The sequence below is a fragment of the Colius striatus genome, chromosome 14 (genome assembly GCF_028858725.1).
Source record: "Colius striatus isolate bColStr4 chromosome 14, bColStr4.1.hap1, whole genome shotgun sequence".
Taxonomy (NCBI): domain Eukaryota; kingdom Metazoa; phylum Chordata; class Aves; order Coliiformes; family Coliidae; genus Colius; species Colius striatus.
The window spans coordinates 2,566,548-2,586,027 of record NC_084772.1 but is presented as its reverse complement, the minus strand read 5'-3'; the positions used below and the strand labels follow the sequence as shown (position 1 = coordinate 2,586,027).

Genomic DNA, 19,480 nt, shown 5'->3' with positions numbered 1-19,480 from the left:
CAAAACCTGTGGTTCTGTAGCTGTCACAAATCTCTGAACTGTGTGTTTCTAGAGCTGTGGTTTTGAAACTCCCCTAAAGCTGCAGATAAAGTCTGAGCCAGAAGACAAGAAAGAGCTTAGGACAGCCAGGCTCCTTGGATGCTCTCAGAAAATAGCTGGCTTTGTGGTGTCTGGTCTTTTAATTGTGAATTTGCTGCTGAATTCTGCCATGAAACAACTGCCTTGTCTTGTTAGTGAAGGTGAAGATCTTGCAAAGCATGAGGGAGCACTGAGAACCTTTTGCATTGATAAAGAAGCTTGGAATTGTAGGCTAATTGCATTGTTTGATTAGTTCAGTTAAAGTTGCACTGGTGAAACAATTAGCATTGTTGTTTTAGGGACAAATGTCAGTGCAGCCTGTGGGCTGCTCATAAACCACAGCCATGGGGAAGAGTTGCAGGCACCACTTGCCTTTCCCAGCCTTTTCTTGTTTGATTGACCTTGAGAGTCTTCTTCTGGCCACTGTCTGATGCAAATCCTAAAGACCTGCTGATTTGTCTGGGCCACAACCTTCCTCTGTTCATTTCAGACCTGCCCAGAGAGCTTGTGAAACTTTGGGGATCTTTGTGGAGGTATCTGTCAGCTGGACATGGCTTTGGCCAACCTGATGTAAACAGACCTACCTTGAGCTACCTTTTGGTTGGATTAGGTGACCTCTGGAGGTCTCCTCCCTCCTCAGTTGTTCTCCACCTTTCTGATTACTGTGGTTTTGGGAGCATGGTGTCAGTGACACCTCCTGTCTTGCTGCAAACTATAGTTGTTGCTAATTGCTATGACAACTAGAGCATGTACACATTGGAGGCAGAATTAAGGTCACTGTCTTTATCTGCTTGAAACTAGACCAGGGAAGGAGGAAGACACCACACTGCTGCTTTTCTTTAGTGATACTTGGTGGCAAAGACATAGGGAATGTCTAGACCAAGATTATCTGGTTTCAGCAGGCATAGAAGCCTCATTTCTCAGTGTGCTCCCTCTCCCCTCAGCCCTGCTGACACAAGTGGGTTATGTGCACATGCAAGATGAAGCATGAGTCTACTCCCATCATCTCCTCCTAAGGTTGAAGTGCTTGGCTGCTTGGAAGAGTTGTTCTTTGGCTGTAAAGGGAGCATTTTCTGTTCCAGGGATGGCTCTCTGCCTTGTGTGGCACAAAGATGGGTGGCATTGCCTTGTAGACTTGACCTGTAGGATGCTGGTTGGATTATGTTTAACAAGGGCTCTCCTGGCATTATCACACAGATGTGTGTACCTCTAGAAAAGGTGGGTGAACACTAAGCTGAGATGACCTGTACTGAATGTCACAGGTGTGCTGTCCTGAAATGGAACATCCAACATCACTTCTTGCTTCAGACATTAAAAATGAGCCAAACCACTTCTGAGAAATGGCTTGAAAGCCCCAGAGCTACATGGGCAGCATCTTGCAGCCAGTTTGAACCAAGTGCCTGTTCTCTAGTGCTCAGGTGGTGAGTGTGGAATTGTTTTCTCTGAGCAAAAGAAAACATAAAGCAAACTTGAGAGCTCAGAGAGTGGTTATTTAGCAATGAATTGGCCAAACCTGATCCTGTGAACCTGTTGTTTGTTTGCTCACAGGCAGGTTCTGCTGCCAAGAGGGACTCTGCGGGTGTATTTAGATCAGCTTCCCCGTCATCTGTGTGACATGAACTGCTTGGCTCTGTGTTCCAGCTGAGCAATTATCCTCCTGGCTTTTGGAGAATGAGTGATTTCTTTTGTTATGGTGTATCACTCAAGTTGCTGAAGTGAGAGACACACATTGGGCTTAACCACTGTCAGGCCCTTCACACGACCAGAGCTCCCAAAGCAGTGTTAAGACTTTGGACTCTTCACTTGGCTTCACATCAAGGTGTAATTGAAACTTTTTTGGGGAAACCCTGCCAGGTTTCTCTTCTTACACCCTTTCTAAGCCACTTCTGCTTTAACAGATTAATTTGCACTCAGTGTGCTGTCAGAGCAATATGTGACCCACTACAAGCAGTGGTCTGGGAGACTAAACCTGGTGTGAGAGCCAAAGTTGGTTCCTTTCTTGTTCCCACTGTCAGTGAGGATCCTTGGCACCCTCTCAACCCTAATTCAAAGAAACATTTTGCTGCTGGGTTCCATCTCAAACTCCTTTCCCCACCCCTTACTCCCCTGACAACAAACTCTTTGGACATCTCCAGTTCCAAGTCAGGGCGTTTGTGCTTGATGCCAGGCTTAGTTTGGCTTCAGCCCAGCCTGGTGCTGACAGGGGTAGTGCTGAGCTTTCTCTGAAAGTTGGAAGTTTGGTTGGAGCAATGTGCTCATTTCCTTAAACTCCCCCTCTCTGCATGGAGAGCAGAGGCTGTGTTTGCAAGGAGAGTGCCCTGTCCTTGCTCAATTCAAGGTTTCTGAGGGATGTGCTTTGAAATTCAATCAGCAGGTCTGAAATTCATGTGGGATTTTTATTGAAGTGCCAACTTCTGTGACCCTGACACATCCTGATGATGTTCTTCTTACCATTTTAAAGCATACTTAGCAATAAACCCTCTGTGTGAAGCTGGTGGCTTGCACTGAAATGCCTTGCTGTGGATACAACTCATATGCTCAGCATTTTGGTATCTCAGGATGAAATTACATGTCACAGCTGAACTGATCTAACTCACTGTCATCAGAGGAGAGAAACTTGATCCTTCCTTCCCCCCACATACAGCTACACAGTCCCTCTTCCCTTGTGCAAGGCTGGGGTTCTGCACTAGTTCAAGTCCTTGGTGCTGTTGAGAGGTAACAGTTCCTTAGTCTCTTGGAGGTGTAACCCAGCAGGAACATGCAGAGAGGGCAGGAGGGCAGCAGCAAGGTCCTCATTTAGCCTAAACTGTTGTGAAACCATAGCCTTAGGCATACCCTGCTTCAGTTTCTAAAGCAGAATAGATAGGATCTGACCAATCACTTCTAGAGGCTTTAAACACCCTCTGGTTAATAGCTGACCTGCCCTGCTGGCCAGTGTTGCACATGGTAGAGGCAGTGCCAGCTTTCCCTCCCCATTGGTTTGGTTTATGAAACTCTGTCTGTTTCTTTCACCTTTCCAAAGGAAAAGCTCCTGCATGGTCCCTTTGCTGTCTGCCTGCTTCAAACACCCTCTTAAAAGAAGCTTTCAAATCAAGGAGTGTTTTATAGACTTGAATTAGAGTTCAGGCAGCTCACCCAGCAGGGTTTGGTGTACAGAAACCTGCTGCCTGCTGGGATCTGGCTCCTGTAATGCCTTAAGCCAGGTCAGCAGGAGCAGGAACACTTTGTCCAAGTGACCTGTGGCTTCATTCAGCAAAGGAACCTCGTGAATGATCTGTTTCTGTAGACATGTAGATAAAACAAATGAGTATTGGGAATTAAGACTCCTCCTTGCTCCCCAACCTTGTGTCAGCCACCAGCATGGGCAGGATTTCCATTTAGCTTTGTTTGGAGATCCTTTCCTTTGCATTCTGCTCTTGCTGCTAGATTTCTGATGACATTTGTGGCTAGGACTTGACTTTTTCTCAGCTTATCTCATGTGTTATGAGAGGAGAGGCAAGCAGGGGAGCAAGGCTATTGAGGAATCTGTCTCCCTGTTCCTTTCAGAGGAAGAAGATAGTGTGTTCTCCCCTAGGGTTGTGCACAGAGGTGTGCTCCCTTCTGCAGACAACCAGAGAAGGGAGGCTGGAGAGGTGTTATAAGGTAGGAACCAAGGAGAAACTAAACTTGATTCAGCCTGGAGAAGCAGCTGCAGAGAGGGGATGTAGGAGCAGCCTAACATTACCTAAAGAAGCTTGCAGAGAGCGTGGACCCAGACTCTTCTCAGAGGTGCATGGTACAAGAAAGGGAGGCAATGGGCACCAGTTGCAAATTCTGATGGGAAACAAACTGTTATTCCTCACTGGAGTTGGGGATGGGTTGTCTTCAGAGATCTTCAGACCTCACATGGACAAGAATGTAGGCAGCCTGATCTAACTCATAACTTAACCCTGCTATGAGTACAAAGTTTGCCTGGAGACCTTCAGATATTCCATCTAGAGGGGGTTTGGTTTTGATTGGAGGTTTATTTATGGTTTGTTAGGATGTTTTTTCCCTGTGATTGCCAGGACATCTTTCTACTCCCAATATGTCTAACAAACTTCATTTTCTTGAGGGTGATGCTTTGGGTTGTCCTTTCCTGTCACTCCAATGACAAAGGAAGGACCTGTGCTGAAGGACTTTAGTCCCTGTGATAAATACAGTAATTATAGAGGTTGAGACCTCACCAAATCATCTCAATTCAATTAAGCATCAGTCCTACCTGACAGGCATGTGTCTAAACCACTCTTTCATTATCTTTCTGACATCTTCCAACACTGTCCTTGTGCTGGAAACTTGATGACTAAGCTGTGTTAGTCCATTACTCTTGGATCATGCAGAGGTGGACAACAATGAATTACTTTCCTCTGTATACATGAAAACCTCTATCACTGCTTTGTGGTCTTCTCTCTAGCACAACCATCTCTCTTTACCCTGTCCACATTTCTCATGGTTTCTTGACTTGTGACAGCTCCTGTTGACCTTTTCTGAACTCTGTCCCCTGGCTGCATCACAAGCACCAGAGTCTTACTCCCTGTAGGGAAAGAAAACATTCAGAGCAAGTGGAGAAAGCATCTCCCCTCCCACACTGCAGACAAGGGCAAGGCAAAATCCTTGCCAAAGCTTTCACAATCCCTAAGGCTTATACAGAAAGGGGAAGGGAGAAGCTAGATGGTGAAGTGGGAAAAGAAGAGCCTTTCCCCCTTGGCTTCTAGAGCAACCAGAAGAAGCCTTGAAAGAATGGGGTTGGATATATGAACAGTCTGTGGCAAACAAACACTGACTCCATCTGCTCTCAAAAGCTCCTGCCTAAATCAGGACACCCAGCCTGATTCTTCTGTCTTTAGCAGTAATTTCTCTAAGGTTTGTTTATTTGTGCAGCTGGTCAGACTCTGTCTTATAATAAAGCAAATAAAAGTTGAGATGTAACTTTAATTAAGTGTTTTATCCTTATTGGCAGCTTGATCAGGCATGAGGAAGGCAGAGAGGTGGAAAAAACATGAAGAAAGCAGTTGCAGTCCAAGCTGCTGATAGTCTAGGCTCTAGGAATCAAAGCTGAGTGAGCAGATGTGGGCAGGCTGCCCTTTGTGCACGTTGAGTTGAAGCAGAGGTGCTCATGGTTGATGCTTCTGGAGGGTGTGAGCAACCTTGGAGCACCACTGAAAGCCACATTCAGCTCCTCCCCTCCATTATTATCCATGAGGAAGGGTTGATGCTGTAAAGCAGCATGGAGCCATTCAGTTTACCCCCTGTTTTTGTTCTTAGTTGCTCTTGCTCAGGACCATTGAAGTCTCTAGTTAAACCACCCCAATTAGTCAAGGATGGCTGAAGGAAGCCTTATGATTTCTTAGAAGGGATCTGGGTACTTGCTGTGAGGTGATCACAGCTCACAGGCCTCATTGCCTTGTGTGTTCCCTTCTGTTTCCTACTTGAGCTTTCTGGCTTCTCACCAGGACCAACCACCACTGAAACCTTTGAGTCCTGTTTGGTAGAGTTTTGGGGTAAAGGTGATTACCTGAGTAATTTAACCAAAGCAATATCAAAGCATGTGCTTGACTCAGCACTTTGTGGCTATTTAGATCTGTTAATGTTCCTCCTGCTGGATTGCTGCTGGCAGTAGTGTCTATACCATCTGAAGTGATCAAAGAAGTGTTGGTGCATAACCCCACTCTGCATTTCAACCTTTCCCCTTGTTAGCAAGGAGGAGATTTGGCTTGTCAGGAGTTGTGTTTCATATGTGTGGTGAGTCCAGCCTAGAACAGAACCCAGATGTTCAGTTTTGCTGTAGTGCTCATAAGGAGTTCCATGAACACATCACTTCAGCACCTGCAGAAATGGTAGAGGATGGTGATTAATCCCTGTGTGTCAGGCTAAGGAAAAGAAAGGGTTGATATGATTAATAAAAAAGGGAATAATTAAGTGTTCATCCCCCTCCAACTCCTTCTGGAAGCAGCTCTAGGACCCAGTTCCACGTGCAGTCCTTTAGCTGGCTCTGCCAGTTGCTATCCTCAAACTTGCTTGCACTCCTGGTGCCCTCTCATTGAACCAGTTTGTGGGGCTGCATGTGAACTGGGCCATGCCGCTGGGTTGATAAGAATGGGTGGGGGGCACTGCTTGATGTTGGAGTTGTTAGTAACTTGGATCTGTTCTGTCCCCCAGTTGGTGGTGCAGGTTGAAACAGCTCCTCTGGGAAACTTGGTTGCACTGAAATGTGTGGGACACAGTGGCCTGAGGTGGTTTTTGATAGAAACAAATGTTCCTCCTGGCTGAGATGGGCTGAAAACCTCAATGAAAGACTGAGCATCCCTCCAGTGAAGAGTTATCCTACAGATGGTGGAGGCTGTTCTGAAGGAGCATTTTGCTAGGGGTTACTGGGCTGAAGCCAGCTTGGTGGATGCTCCTCTCTGGTTTCTCATCTGTGGCTGCCTTTCCTCAGGCTGTTGGAAGGTGCTTGGCTGGATCCCTTTTATTTTGATGATCAGACAGGTGATGTCTGAACCTGATCTGATGATTGGTTTTGCACTCAGCTTGGTTTCAGGCACACAGTGAAGCACTGAAAAGAAATGTCAATGAAAGAATGAATGTGTTTTGCTGTCACCTCTCTGATACCTTGTAGTCAAATGATCTGAAGGACTGAGAGCCTGTGAAGCCACTAAGCTCCTAAGAAGGACTATTAGCTATTATTAGAAGGCCTGTGTGCTAGTAGTGGCAATACCTGGGCTAGGGAAGGGTGTATGAGGAAAGCTCAAACGTGGGTGATGGAGGAGAATCTTACCTTGGGCCACATGCCTTTGTCTGGTGATACATTGAAGAGGCTGTGATGTGAGTGGCATGGTTATTAATGCCCTTAGAGTACAATGGGATGAGAGGCTCTGCTGAAATGCTCTGGGTGGTAGTGGAAGAAGTTGCCTGAAATCAAAGGCCAGTGACTTCTCACAAAGAAAATGTGTTGTAGAAGAGTCTGGTGGTTAGTCTGAGGTAGAGGCCAACTGACAGAAATTGAGGGGAGGGGGAGGATGCTGCTCATCATTCCAAAACACAAAGGTGAAAGCAGGGAGAGCCTGTGACCTGGGGTGGCTGCAGGGGGAGGGCTGCAACCCCACTGCTGCTGGCTCTGCCTCCCCAGGCTGAGCAAACCCTCCAGATGTATTTTGAGCAAGAAGCCCTGGAGCATCTTGGAAAGTGCCTGTTGCTTGGATGCAGGTTACAGGGGAGCAGTCAGCAGTGCCTAAAACATGAGGTTCAATGGGAGCTGAGGGCACAGACCAGCCTGGCATCTGCTCCAGAAACCTCATGTGTGTGGCCTTGTTGCCAACTTAACAAGGTTTTGACCTGAAAGTATAATTTCTCCCTTTGACACCCTAAGAGGTTTTGGTTCTGTTTGGAAATTGGGGGGGTTTAATGTGGCATAATGGAACAAATGAGACTAAAGTGGGTCAATGTGTTGGTTCATCTCTGGAGTCAGTGATCCATGTGTGCAGAGTGATGTGTCAGAGAAGCTTCTCACCACCCCAGAGCCTGTCTGGATGGGTGAGGATGGTTGTGGTTGTTAGAGCAGTGGTGGGGGATAAACATACACTGCCAAGGGAAAGATACACCTTGCAGTAGGTTCAGGGTTTCAGGCCTTTGTCAGCCTTTTGGATTTGTCCACATGAGTCTCTCAGTTGTGGAAATGGTGTGTGCTTTTTAAAGTGACTCTCCTGCTTGTCACCACTTGCTCTTTACATCTTCAGCTGTGCTAGCCTTGTTTCTTCTAATCTAAGCTGATTGCTGAGCTCCAGGATCACACTTGGAGCACTCCAAGTGCTGATAGCAGTTTGGTCCCCAGGACAAGGCTGAGCCACCCAAGGTACTCCTGCCCTTTAAAAAACCTCACACTGCAGAAGAAGTCCTGAGACTGGTTGAAACTGGTTGTTTTATTCACTAGATCTGCCTTTGTTGTGCTGTTGGCAAAGCTGTAAGTCCAGTTGAAGGCCATGCTGAAGGGTTGGATGAGGAATTGGGAGCTCCTTGCAACAAACCCAAAGGATTTCCTTTGAGTTTTTGCCCATTTGGGATCAGTTTCATGTGTTCAGTGCATGGAAAGTTTCACCACAGGAAAGTAATCTGGGCAACACTCATTCTCTGTTTGTTCTGGGCACCTCTGGTTCACTTACATGATCCCTTTCTTCATCTCCCTTCTCAGTTCAACGTGGATGTGGAGCCTAACCAAAAGCTGACTGCACCATGAGTGCCCTGCTGCATCTCTGTTGAACACTCATGATCTCTCAGTTCCCCTGGCATTACCCAACTCACCCTCATTTTTTCTCCCTGCTTCTGCTCTCTGCACATCAACAAACATCCTTGAAAAAGGTGCTTCTTTCTCCAAATGGTGTGATCTTGAAGTAAAAACCATGTATATTCTTACAGATCTTTGTGACTTGTTGTGTTTTGGGATGGGCTTACCCACTCCCTCCACCTCATTGCTGTGTTTTCTCCCCCTCATCCCATACCAGAACCTTTCTCCCTTTCCAGTCTGTTTCCTCAGGTCCCACTTTGCCTGCTGAGCTCAAACTTGCTGAGTTCAAGCTTGCCAGAGTTCAGACTTGCTGAGTGTAGTGTGTGTGTGCATGGTGCTGCAGGAGGGGAAGGCTGTGGCTGTAATGTGTGTGTGCATGGTGCTGCAGGAGGGGAAGGCTGTAGTGTGTGTGTGTGTGCATGGTGCTGCAGGAGGGGAAGGCTGTGGCTGTAGTGTGTGTGTGTGTGTGCATGGTGCTGCAGGAGGGGAAGGCTGTGGCTGTAATGTGTGTGTGTGTGCATGGTGCTGCAGGAGGGGAAGGCTGTGGCTGTAGTGTGTGTGTGTGCATGGTGCTGCAGGAGGGGAAGGCTGTGGCTGTAGTGTGTGTGTGTGTGCATGGTGCTGCAGGAGGGGAAGGCTGTAGTGTGTGTGTGTGTGTGTGTGTGTGCATGGTGCTGCAGGAGGGGAAGGCTGTGGCTGTAGTGTGTGTGTGTGCATGGTGCTGCAGGAGGGGAAGGCTGTGGCTGTAATGTGTGTGTGTGTGTGCATGGTGCTGCAGGAGGGGAAGGCTGTAGTGTGTGTGTGTGTGTGTGTGCATGGTGCTGCAGGAGGGGAAGGCTGTGGCTGTAATGTGTGTGTGTGCATGGTGCTGCAGGAGGGGAAGGCTGTGGCTGTAGTGTGTGTGTGTGTGCATGGTGCTGCAGGAGGGGAAGGCTGTGGCTGTAGTGTGTGTGTGTGCATGGTGCTGCAGGAGGGGAAGGCTGTGACTGTAGTGTGTGTGTGCATGGTGCTGCAGGAGGGGAAGGCTGTGGCTGTAGTGTGTGTGTGTGCATGGTGCTGCAGGAGGGGAAGGCTGTGGCTGTAGTGTGTGTGTGTGTGCATGGTGCTGCAGGAGGGGAAGGCTGTGGCTGTAGTGTGTGTGTGTGCATGGTGCTGCAGGAGGGGAAGGCTGTGACTGTAGTGTGTGTGTGCATGGTGCTGCAGGAGGGGAAGGCTGTGGCTGTAGTGTGTGTGTGTGTGTGCATGGTGCTGCAGGAGGGGAAGGCTGTGGCTGTAGTGTGTGTGTGCATGGTGCTGCAGGAGGGGAAGGCTGTGGCCTGAGTGTGTGTACAAGGGTGGCTATGGTGGTTTGGTTATTGAACAGCCTGAATTCAGATCAGCCATTCCTTTAAAGTGTGTGTATTCTCTTGAAATCAACCCTTTACAAGATGTTTTGGCCTAGAGGAGCTTAATAGCATTTCTCTTTCCTTCTGTTCCTTTCTCTGGCCTTTGCTGTCTTGCATGTGGCTGGGGAAACAGCTTTTCTGGAGCTTGGCAAAGGTGCTCAGCTCACTTCTTGTTTACACACTGTTAAAGAGCTTGATGTCTGGAGCACCTGCAGAAGGGCAGTTGTGGAGGCATGGAAGAGCCCAGCATACCTGAGCTCTATCCTGTTGGATAGCTTCTTAACCAACCATCACTATGAGCATGCTGTGCAAGAATTGTGCACACACTTCTACTACTGTATGTACCATTCCCTTCATTCCTTGCAACAGGTCTTGTGTTCTGGGGTGCTGATGCTGCAGTGTGGCCTGTAGCATCTGCAATTTATGGTAGAGGGTCATGCACAGTTTTTATAAGCTACTGAGAAGCAGAAACCCAAGAAGTGCTGAACTGGAAGCAGCTCTCTTTGTGCCTGGAAGCAGCTGTCTTTGCAGCTGGAAGCACTGGAAACAGATATCTTTGTGCCTGGAAGCACTGGAAGCAGCTGTCTTTGTGCCTGGAGGCACTGGAAGCAGCTATCCTTGTGCCTGGAAGCAGCTATCCTTGTGCCTGGAGGCACTGGAAGCATCTATCCTTGTGCCTGGAAGCACTGGAAGCAGGTCTCTTTGTGCCTGGAAGCAGCTGTCTTTGTGCCTGGAGGCACTGGAAACATCTGTCTTTGTGCCTGGAGGCACTGGAAGCAGCTCTCTTTGTGCCTGGAAGCACTGGAAGCAACTATCCTTGTGCCTGGAAGCACTGGAAGCAGCTCTCTTTGCACCTGGAAGCACTGGAAGCAGCTCTCTTTGTGCCTGGAAGCACTGGAAGCAACTCTCTTTGCACCTGGAAGCACTGGAAGCATCTGTCTTTGTGCCTGGAAGCACTGGAAGCAGCTCTCTTTGCACCTGGAAGCATGGGCAAGTTCTTTCTTTGCCCTCACTGCTGGTAAAACCTCTGTCACCACACTCCCCTGTGCTCTGCTCATTAAGTGTGCCTCCCCTAATGAGGTTATCTTACATGTAGCTGGATACAATGTGTTTAGGTGGGAGGTGTTTCAAAACATGAGCCTTCTGCTTAGAGCTGATACTGGCTGAGTTGGCATGGCATGGAGGAGCTGCTCAGCTATCTTTGTACCCTGCATGATCCCTGCTGAGGAGTGACTCCAGAGCAATGATAAGTCAGATGAGATGAGGCCTGACACACTCTGTCAGGAGTGTTCAGAACTCAAAGCAGCAAAACCAGCTCCTGAACCACAGATTGGGTGTGAATCACCTTGTGAAACAAGGTTAAATTTAGTCTTGTGTTTCATTTATGACTATTTATGTGGAAATTAGGGTTGGGTAAAGTAACAGTTACTCCCTTTTATCCCCTTTGCAGACCCACACTTGAGTCCACAGTGTTTGCTGGTGTTGATTGCCCTGTCTGCAGCCACAGGAGCTGCTGCCAGCCATTTGCTCAGGTTTTGAGGGGAGGCTTTCTTGGTTCCTTTTGGCCTTTCCCCTGAGGCTAGCTTATGGGCACACAGACTTTGAATAGAGGAGGCAGACTGAAAGCTGAGCTGTCAGGAACCATGCCTCACCCTGGAATATTTGGGAAAGAGCTTAGGCACATCATGCAAGCCAGACAAAAAGGTGAATGAGTGTTTCAAGGTAGTGACCCAGGCCTTGGGAAATGAATCAAAGTGTTTCCACTGGCTATCAAGTGCTCAAGCATCAGTTTAGGGGGTGATTCCTCTGCAGAGATAGGCCTCTCCTGCACTTTGCTGTGCCCTGATTCCTGTGTCATACCTCTTTGGGAGCTGGGCTGGCTCCTTGGAGAGGTTCTGCACTCTTTTCTCCTGCCATGGATTCCCAGAAGTGTATGACAGGGGTACCCTGGGGCCTGCCTTTGCATGGAGCTTCCATGGAGCTGGTTCTGTTGGGTTTGTGCTGTGTGAAAACAGAGGTTTCCAAAGTGGAGCAGAGATGGGCTTTGGCCTTCACCAGTGCCACAAGTTGCATCTCCAGCTGCAGCACAGGTTATGGACAATCCAAGTAATCTTAGTGACAGTCAAGTGTTGATTGGAAGCTTAGAGACAGTGATTTAGCTGCCAACAGGACTTGTCATCAGCACTGCTTGCTTTTCATGTTAAAAACCCTCTTCTTTATAGAACCCCTCTTGGAAATGGAAGCTGGAACACAGAGAGTTCCATTCAAACATAAAATCTACTTCAGTGTGAGCTGATGGAGCAGTGGAACAAGCTGCCCAGGGAGGGTGTGGAGGCTCCTTCCTTGGAGGGCTTCAAACCCCATCTGGACATGTTCCTGTGTGACCTGAGCTAGGTGGGAGCTGCTTCTGCAGGGGGTTGGGCTGGATGAGCTCTAAAGGTCCCTTCCAACCCCCACCATTCTATGGTAGTGACTGAGCCTGTTATCTGAGCCTTTCAGATGAAGGGTAACATCAACCCAGAGCTGGGTAGATAGCTGCTGTTACTGATGGATAAATACCATCCTCTTCAGGAACCCCTGTTGCTTTAGTTGGTGCAGAAGGTATTTGAGGAACCTCAGTTCAGAACCTAGAAGGCTTTGTTGCAGCCCCCTAACAGCCTGACATGTGCTGCCTCTGGAAGGCTTCTCTCTCTCCATAAAGTCTTTGAGTTTGTATGAGTGTGTTTTGTGTCCCTAATTCCCTTACCTCACCAACTGCCATTGTAGGGGTTGTTTCCAGCAGCAGCTGGATGCATTCTGCAGTGAGCTCTGCATCCCTTTTGGCTGAATCCCTGAGTGCTCTGCCCTGGTACCTCAGGGAAGTCTCTCCCCTGTTACCTTACAAGGTTTTTCAGGTGATGTCTTAATATTTTATAAAGCTGTCCTTGCCCAGCACTTACAAGTTGCAAAGTTGGCTCATAAATGTGGGAGTGTAGGATGATGAGATTTGAAGCTTGTGTATGTGATCAGCTTTTGTACTTCACTTGTTCTTTGTTACTTGAGAGAAGGCAAAACTCCTCATCTGACTTGGGTTTTTAATCCTTGTCCTATGTTGTTTTGCAGCCCTGCACTTCTCCCCACCCCCCTCCTGTGTGGTGTCAGGGACTGTAATAGGTGTAACAGTACAGCAGTGAGCTGATGATGCTAGAGAGCCTTTTGAGCCTTTGCCTTTCTAGATAGAACCAACCTGCTTTGGGATTGTGCTTTAGCCATGCTGTGCTCTTTACAGGGTGTTCCAGGGCTCCTGGCAGGTTTTGACCTCTCTGGTATAGCAAAGGCCAGATCATAGAATCACAGCATGGTGGGGTTGGAAGGGACCTTTAGACATCATCCAGCCCAACCCTCTGCAGAAGCAGCTCCCACCTAGATCAGGTCACACAGGAACGTGTCCAGGTGGGGTTTGAAGCCCTCCAAGGAAGGAGCCTCCACACCCTCCCTGGGCAGCCTGGGCCAGGGCTCCCTCACTCAAACACTGACACAGTTTTGCCTTGTGTTTCAGTGGAACTTGTTGTGCTCCAGCTTCATCCCATCACCCCTTGTCCTGTCACTGGATACAACAGAAACAAGTGCTGCCCCAACCTCCTGACACCCACCAGTGAGATACTTGTAACTATCAATGAGCTCCCCCCTCAGTCTCCTCTTCTCCAGCCCCAGGTTCCACAGCCTTTCCTCAGAAGGAAGATTCTCCAGTGCCCTGATCATCTTGGTGTCCCTGCCCTGGCCTCTCTCCAGCAGTTCCCTGTCCCTCTGCCGCTGGGGAGCCCAGAACTGGACACAGGACTCCAGATGAGCCTCAGCAGGGCAGAGCAGAGGGGAACAGAACCTCCCTGGCCCTGCTGCCCACACTCTACTTGCTGCCCCCAGGCTGCCATTGGCTTCTCAGCCATGAGGGCACATTGCTGCTCATGGTCAGTTTATTCTCACCCAGCACTCCCAGGTCTGTCTCTGCAGAGCTGCTCCCCAGCAGGTCACCCCCAGCCTGTGCTGGTGCAGGGGGTTGTTCCTCCCCAGCTGCAGGACTCTGCCCTTGTCCTTGTTGAACCTCAGCAGGTTCCTCTGTACCCAACTCTCAGCCTGTCCAGCTCTCACTGACTGGCAGCACAGCCTCTGGTGAATCAGCCAGTGCTCCCAGTCTGGTGCCATCAGGGAACTTGCTGAGGGTACTTTCAGTCCCATCATGTTCTGGCTCTGGCAGAAGATGACCTGTTAAGCTTGTAAGTTATGAGAAGTTGCCATCTTTGATCACTGGAGGAACTGGGGGGGTTTATCTCCATTCCTGTGCTAAGGAACAGTGAAGGGGATTCATTAACAAACCTCCTGGGGAGGTGGAACAGACCATTCCTGTTGACAGGCCTGTGTTGCAGCCAGCCAGAGCCTCCTGCCTTTGCTTTCACTCTTTATGAGCCATGGACAGTGTCATATTATACAATCCAGTGTAGGCTGTGGTTTGCTGTTGTTTTGTAGGTTAGTTAGCATGCAGGAGCTGTCAAATGGTAGGAGCTGCTGTCCTAGGCTAAAAATCACCCTATCAGATGGATGTTGTTACCAAGGAAAGTCTCCTGTGTTACTTTCAGCTTCTGGGCTGTGTGGTGGAGCTGGCAATGCTTGGTAGCACTCACCTTCTCCTTTTCTCCCTTTGGCTGCTTGCCACATTTAAGTCCTTTTGCCATGAGGGCTGGGCTGAGCTTTGTCTCTTTTCTTTACAGTTGCAAGTACTTTATTTCAAACCATGGCATAAGCCTCCAGCCAGGCCTGCCAAGAGCCTTTGATTAGCATCATTGGCTGTTGCTCTGTAGAGGCCAAATTGGCCTTGGATGAATCTGCTTGGTCTGCAGGGAGCTGGGGGGAGAGGGAGAGCCTCCCCAGGATGTGTGCAGTGGTGTGCTGCACTGCACCATTACCTTTCACATGATTCACTGTGATATTACAGAGACTATCAGAGCTGAGCTTGTCCAATGGCAGCTTTAAGTCCATCCTCTGTGAGCTGGGGTGGTTTTACTTGCTGTGCACACACTGGTCCTGCAGGGCAGTGCTTGGGCTGCTAATGCCACCCAGGTTATTTTGCCACCTTGCAGAAGGAATAGAAGCTGTTCTGAGAAAGGATTTCTTCATTTCCTGGTGCCTCTAGGTAAGTAGGTTTTGAGGATGCTTTTTTTCCCCCTTTGACACTTTCTGGGCTGATGTCCAGGCCTTTGAAGTTCTGCCAGGAAGATGCTGTAATATGCTAAGCATGCTGCTCCCTGGTCCTATTCCTGTCCTGCAGCTGGTGTCATGATCTACCTCCTCTTATGTCAGCCAGCTAGACAGCTACTCCATGTCAAGACCATGCCTCTCCTCTTCCCACTCCCCTGTGTCTGTAGCAGAGGTTGCTGTGGCCACTGAGCAGCTATTTTTATAGGCTTGATATGGAAACAGAAAGATGTGTTGGAACAGTAATAGTTGTGACTCATGGTTAAATGAAGAAAACCAAAGCCACCTCCTTGCTCTCACCCAAGCATCTGCTTCTTTGTGCAGCTTTGTATGGTTTGGCATTAAAGTGGATTAAAGCTGAGATGCTGCTGCAGCAGCCCAGATGCTTCTTGGGGCAACAGGGTTTTCTTGACCAGGCCTTTCAGCATCTACAGCTGTAGGAGCACAGGGGCTTGCTCAGCTTTCCCTTTGCTAGGAGCTTTCACTGCACTGGGCTTATGGCTAGCAATGGCACATCCCCTGGCAGAGCCAAGTCCACTGCAAGATGGTAGAGGGTGGTTCAACTTCTGCTGTGATAATGGCTTTCTTCCCCATCAGGTTTTTTGTGTCCTGTCCCCTCAGACACCAGTTGCTGCCTGCAACTGCTCTGCCCAGGATGCTGTAGAAACAACTCTCAACAACATCCTACTTCTCCCTCCCCCATATGTGTCTGTTCAGCCTCTGTTTAATGTACTTTCCCCCTACACTGACATCATGCTCTGCAGCTGCCAGAGCCATAGCTGCTGAGCACCAGCAGCCTGCAGAGCTCAGTGCAGGGAAATGGCCCAGCCTCCAGCCAGAGCATGGTCCAGCAGTGCCTCTGGGCTGTGTTGCTACCTCCACCCTCAACATCCCATTCCCAAAGCACTATGCAAGCAGAGCTTTTTTACATCTGTTTCTGATGGGCTTTGAATTCAATAAGTCTTATTAGAGTTGATGTGGTTTGGTTTGTGTCAGTGTGTTGACACAAGTTGTTGTCCCTGTGCAGTTAGTGTTTGCACACTCCTTGTCCTGGCACAGGCAGCTGTGGGAAGCTGAGGTTGCTGGCCAGAGGAGTGGGAAGAGGAATGCTAGAGGCAGAACATTAGACAAAGAGGGGAGAAAAATGAGAAGTGTTTCAAAACACAAGAGAGGGAGTAGGTACAGGTGATGCTTGGAAAGATGCAGACAGTGCAGAGACTGTAGAGCAGTCACTGGAGTCTGTCCTCAAGAACAAGCCTTCACACTCTCCCATTTACTCAGGACATAAACCCTATATCCAAACTTCCCTCTCCTCTTCCTATGGCCAAATGCCTGCTTCACCTGCATTACTGCTTCAGGTGGTTCAGCTTTCCCTGGTTGCACATCAGGTTACCCCCACATTAGCTGTGAGCACGGCCCTGCCCTTTGCAGCAGCTTCTGCACCAGGTGCTGCTTCCTTGGGGTGAGCTGAGCTCTAGTGTAGTTTCTCCTTTGGAATGTGCCTGAGCAGGGAATGATCCATGTGTCAATGAAGAAGTGCATCTGTCTGCTATCCTTTTAAGCCCAGCAAGTGAGAGAGCAGGCAGAGTCTGAGGTGACAGACTGTAAGCTACTGGAACAACCATCTTTTCTGTGAAGGCTGGGCCTTGCATGTGTGCTGTGGCATGCCATGAGAGGAGACATCAGTGCACAGCCCTGTGAGTGCTGCTGTCCCCATTCTCCTGTGCCCACAGGCAAGCCTGGCATGTTTGAACCTTGCTGCACAGGAGGATGTCACTGGGTTTTTTTCTTCTCTGCACTCAGCAGAAGGAGCAGCAAAGACAGAATGAAAACCAAGCCCTTGGTGACTTCCATCAGGGCACCCTGCATTGCATTGCTGCTGTGCTATGCATGGGCTGGTGCTACACACTTGGCAAGCTGAGCAGCAGAGTCAGGATCTGCTCTGCCCACATGTGTGCTGTGGCTGCTGAGAAAGTCAAGGGTGAAGGAAGGCTGATCTCAAGTGAGCAAGGTGAGAGTAAACAAGGATGGATGTAGGATAGGTAGGAGTCCTAGTAGCACACTTCCACTCTAGTGCTCACTCAAGAGAAGCATTTATGAGTCCTGTAACTGTGTCCTGAAGTAACTCAAATCCCTTCTGCCATGTGATCTGGCATTGCATAATGCTGCCTGTTTATCAAGCAGCAGCAATGGAACTTGATGTTCATTTTTTTTTCCACTGTGTGTTGGGATCAAGTCAGTCTGCCAAGAAGATCAACATCTCTGCTTGGCCTTGTTGGCAAGCCAAGCACAGCTTCAGCTTGGTGCTGAACATACAAAACTGCCCTCCCAAGCCCCACTCATGGTTTCTGCTTTTCTTCCTTCCCAATCTCTGGTTGATGGCACACTCTGAGCTATTCTACTTCTGTTAATACACACTATACCTAGAGTTTAGCTTTGGTGAGCCAAGTGTTCAGTTCAAAGGGTTGTAACTGTCCCCTCTTTCTGTTCACTGGCTGTTGAGGTGCTGAGGAGTGCTGCTGCCTGTTCCATTTGCATGTTCAAAGTGCACTTGTCCAAAGGATCTGCAGTGATAACAGCAGTCAGACAGGGTGTTTGGCTTCTGCTTTGCCTACTGCTCTGGGTCAGCCAGCCAAATCCTTTGTGTCCCCTGCCCATCTCCTCTCTTGGAAATGATTGTGTGCTTTTGACAAGAGGATGGCAAAGAAATGGAAGGAAACAGAGAAGTGCAAACTGGACCCTCCAGCCTCTCTAGCTCACTGGATTTTGTTCTGGCCCTTTGGGAGCCCATGACCTACTTTGGATAAGAAAAGCACATCGTCTGATCTTGTCCAGATTGCTGAAATGTTGTAAGGAGTCATGTTGGAGACTGTTTAGACTCGGTCAGCTGCTCAGAGGTGTGAGGTGTGTGGTGCTGCAGAGCTCACCTGGCACCCAAAGACTGCAGCAGGCTGTTATTTAAACACCACAGCCCTGTCAGAATGACTTACTGCTCAGAAACTATTCATGTGTGGGTACTCCCAGGGTTTCCTTAGAAGCAGCTGCCTGCACCTCACTAGCCCAGAGTGGGCTGCTGCTGAGGATTGTGAGGGGCAAGAGCTGGGGCTGAGCACAGCAGCACTGAGACTGCAGATGAGGCTCTGTGCAGGGAGAGCCTTGTGATGCTGTGCTGTGTGAGGCATTACAATAGCTTCATGGAAACATCAGTGGTAGAAAGGATAATAAAGGGGAAAGTGCTAGGATTAACTAGCAGAGGGCTAGGGATCAGTACAGAGAACAGCTCCAGGCTGCTTGGTGCACCTTCATTCACCAAAGCAGCAGCAGAAGCCCAGCAAAGGTGGAGATGATGAGGGTCAGAATTGCAGAGAATAGCTAATTAAGCCAGGAGTCATCAGGCTGGGAGAGGGATGGGTTTTGTAGAGGTTTATGTCATGATGTTTGTTCTGGAGAGACTGAATACATAGTTTGCCACCTTCTCCAGTGCAAGAGCTCGAGGGGAGCAAACACAAGTAGTGGGGGGCATGTCTTCCTGCAGCTTGCAGTTCAGCTGGGAAGCTCCTTGCTGGAGAGGACAGGAGATGCTGGGAATGCTTGAAGCAGGGTTGGAGCATTTAATGGAAAGAAAAGCCTTTGAGGAGTACTGAATCATGCATGTATGGGCTGCTGTGAAGGTGGTGAAGCTGCTCAGTGAGAACCTGATACACACACACAGAGACAGACACAGAGACACACACAGACAGAGAGACAGAGACACACAGACACACACAGACAGACACAGAGACACACAGATAGAGAGACACACAGATACAGAGACACACACACAGACACAGAGACACACAGACACACAGAGACGGACACAGACACACATAGACACACAGAGATACAGAGATACATAGACACACAGACACACAGAGACATATAGACAGAGACACACAGACACACACACACAGACACAGGCACACAGAGACACACACAGACAGACACAGAGACACACAGAGATACAGACATACATAGACACACAGACACACAGAGACATATAGACAGAGACACACAGAGACAGACACATAGAGACACAGACACAGAGACAGACACAGAGACACACAGACAGAGACACAGAGACAGACACACAGACACAGAGACAGACACACAGAGACAGACACAGACACAGAGACAGACACACACACAGAGACAGACACACACAGACACAGAGACAGACACACACACAGAGACAGACACACAGACACAGACACACACAGAGACAGACACACAGACACAGAGACAGACACACACACAGAGACAGACACACACAGACACACAGAGACAGACACACACAGAGACAGAGACACAGACACAGAGACAGACACACACAGACACAGAGTCAGACACACAGACACAGAGACAGACACACACAGACACACAGACACACACACAGAGACAGACACACACAGAGACAGACACACACAGAGACAGACACACACAGAGACAGAGACAG

General features: G+C 48.9%; 1 protein-coding gene across 3 annotated transcripts in view; it reads left to right on the top strand.

The window, feature by feature from the left end:
* RANBP10 (RAN binding protein 10) overlaps window positions 1-19,480 on the top strand; it is a 95,848-nt gene that overhangs the window by 19,350 nt on the left and 57,018 nt on the right. The gene's annotated exons all lie outside the window — the stretch shown is intronic.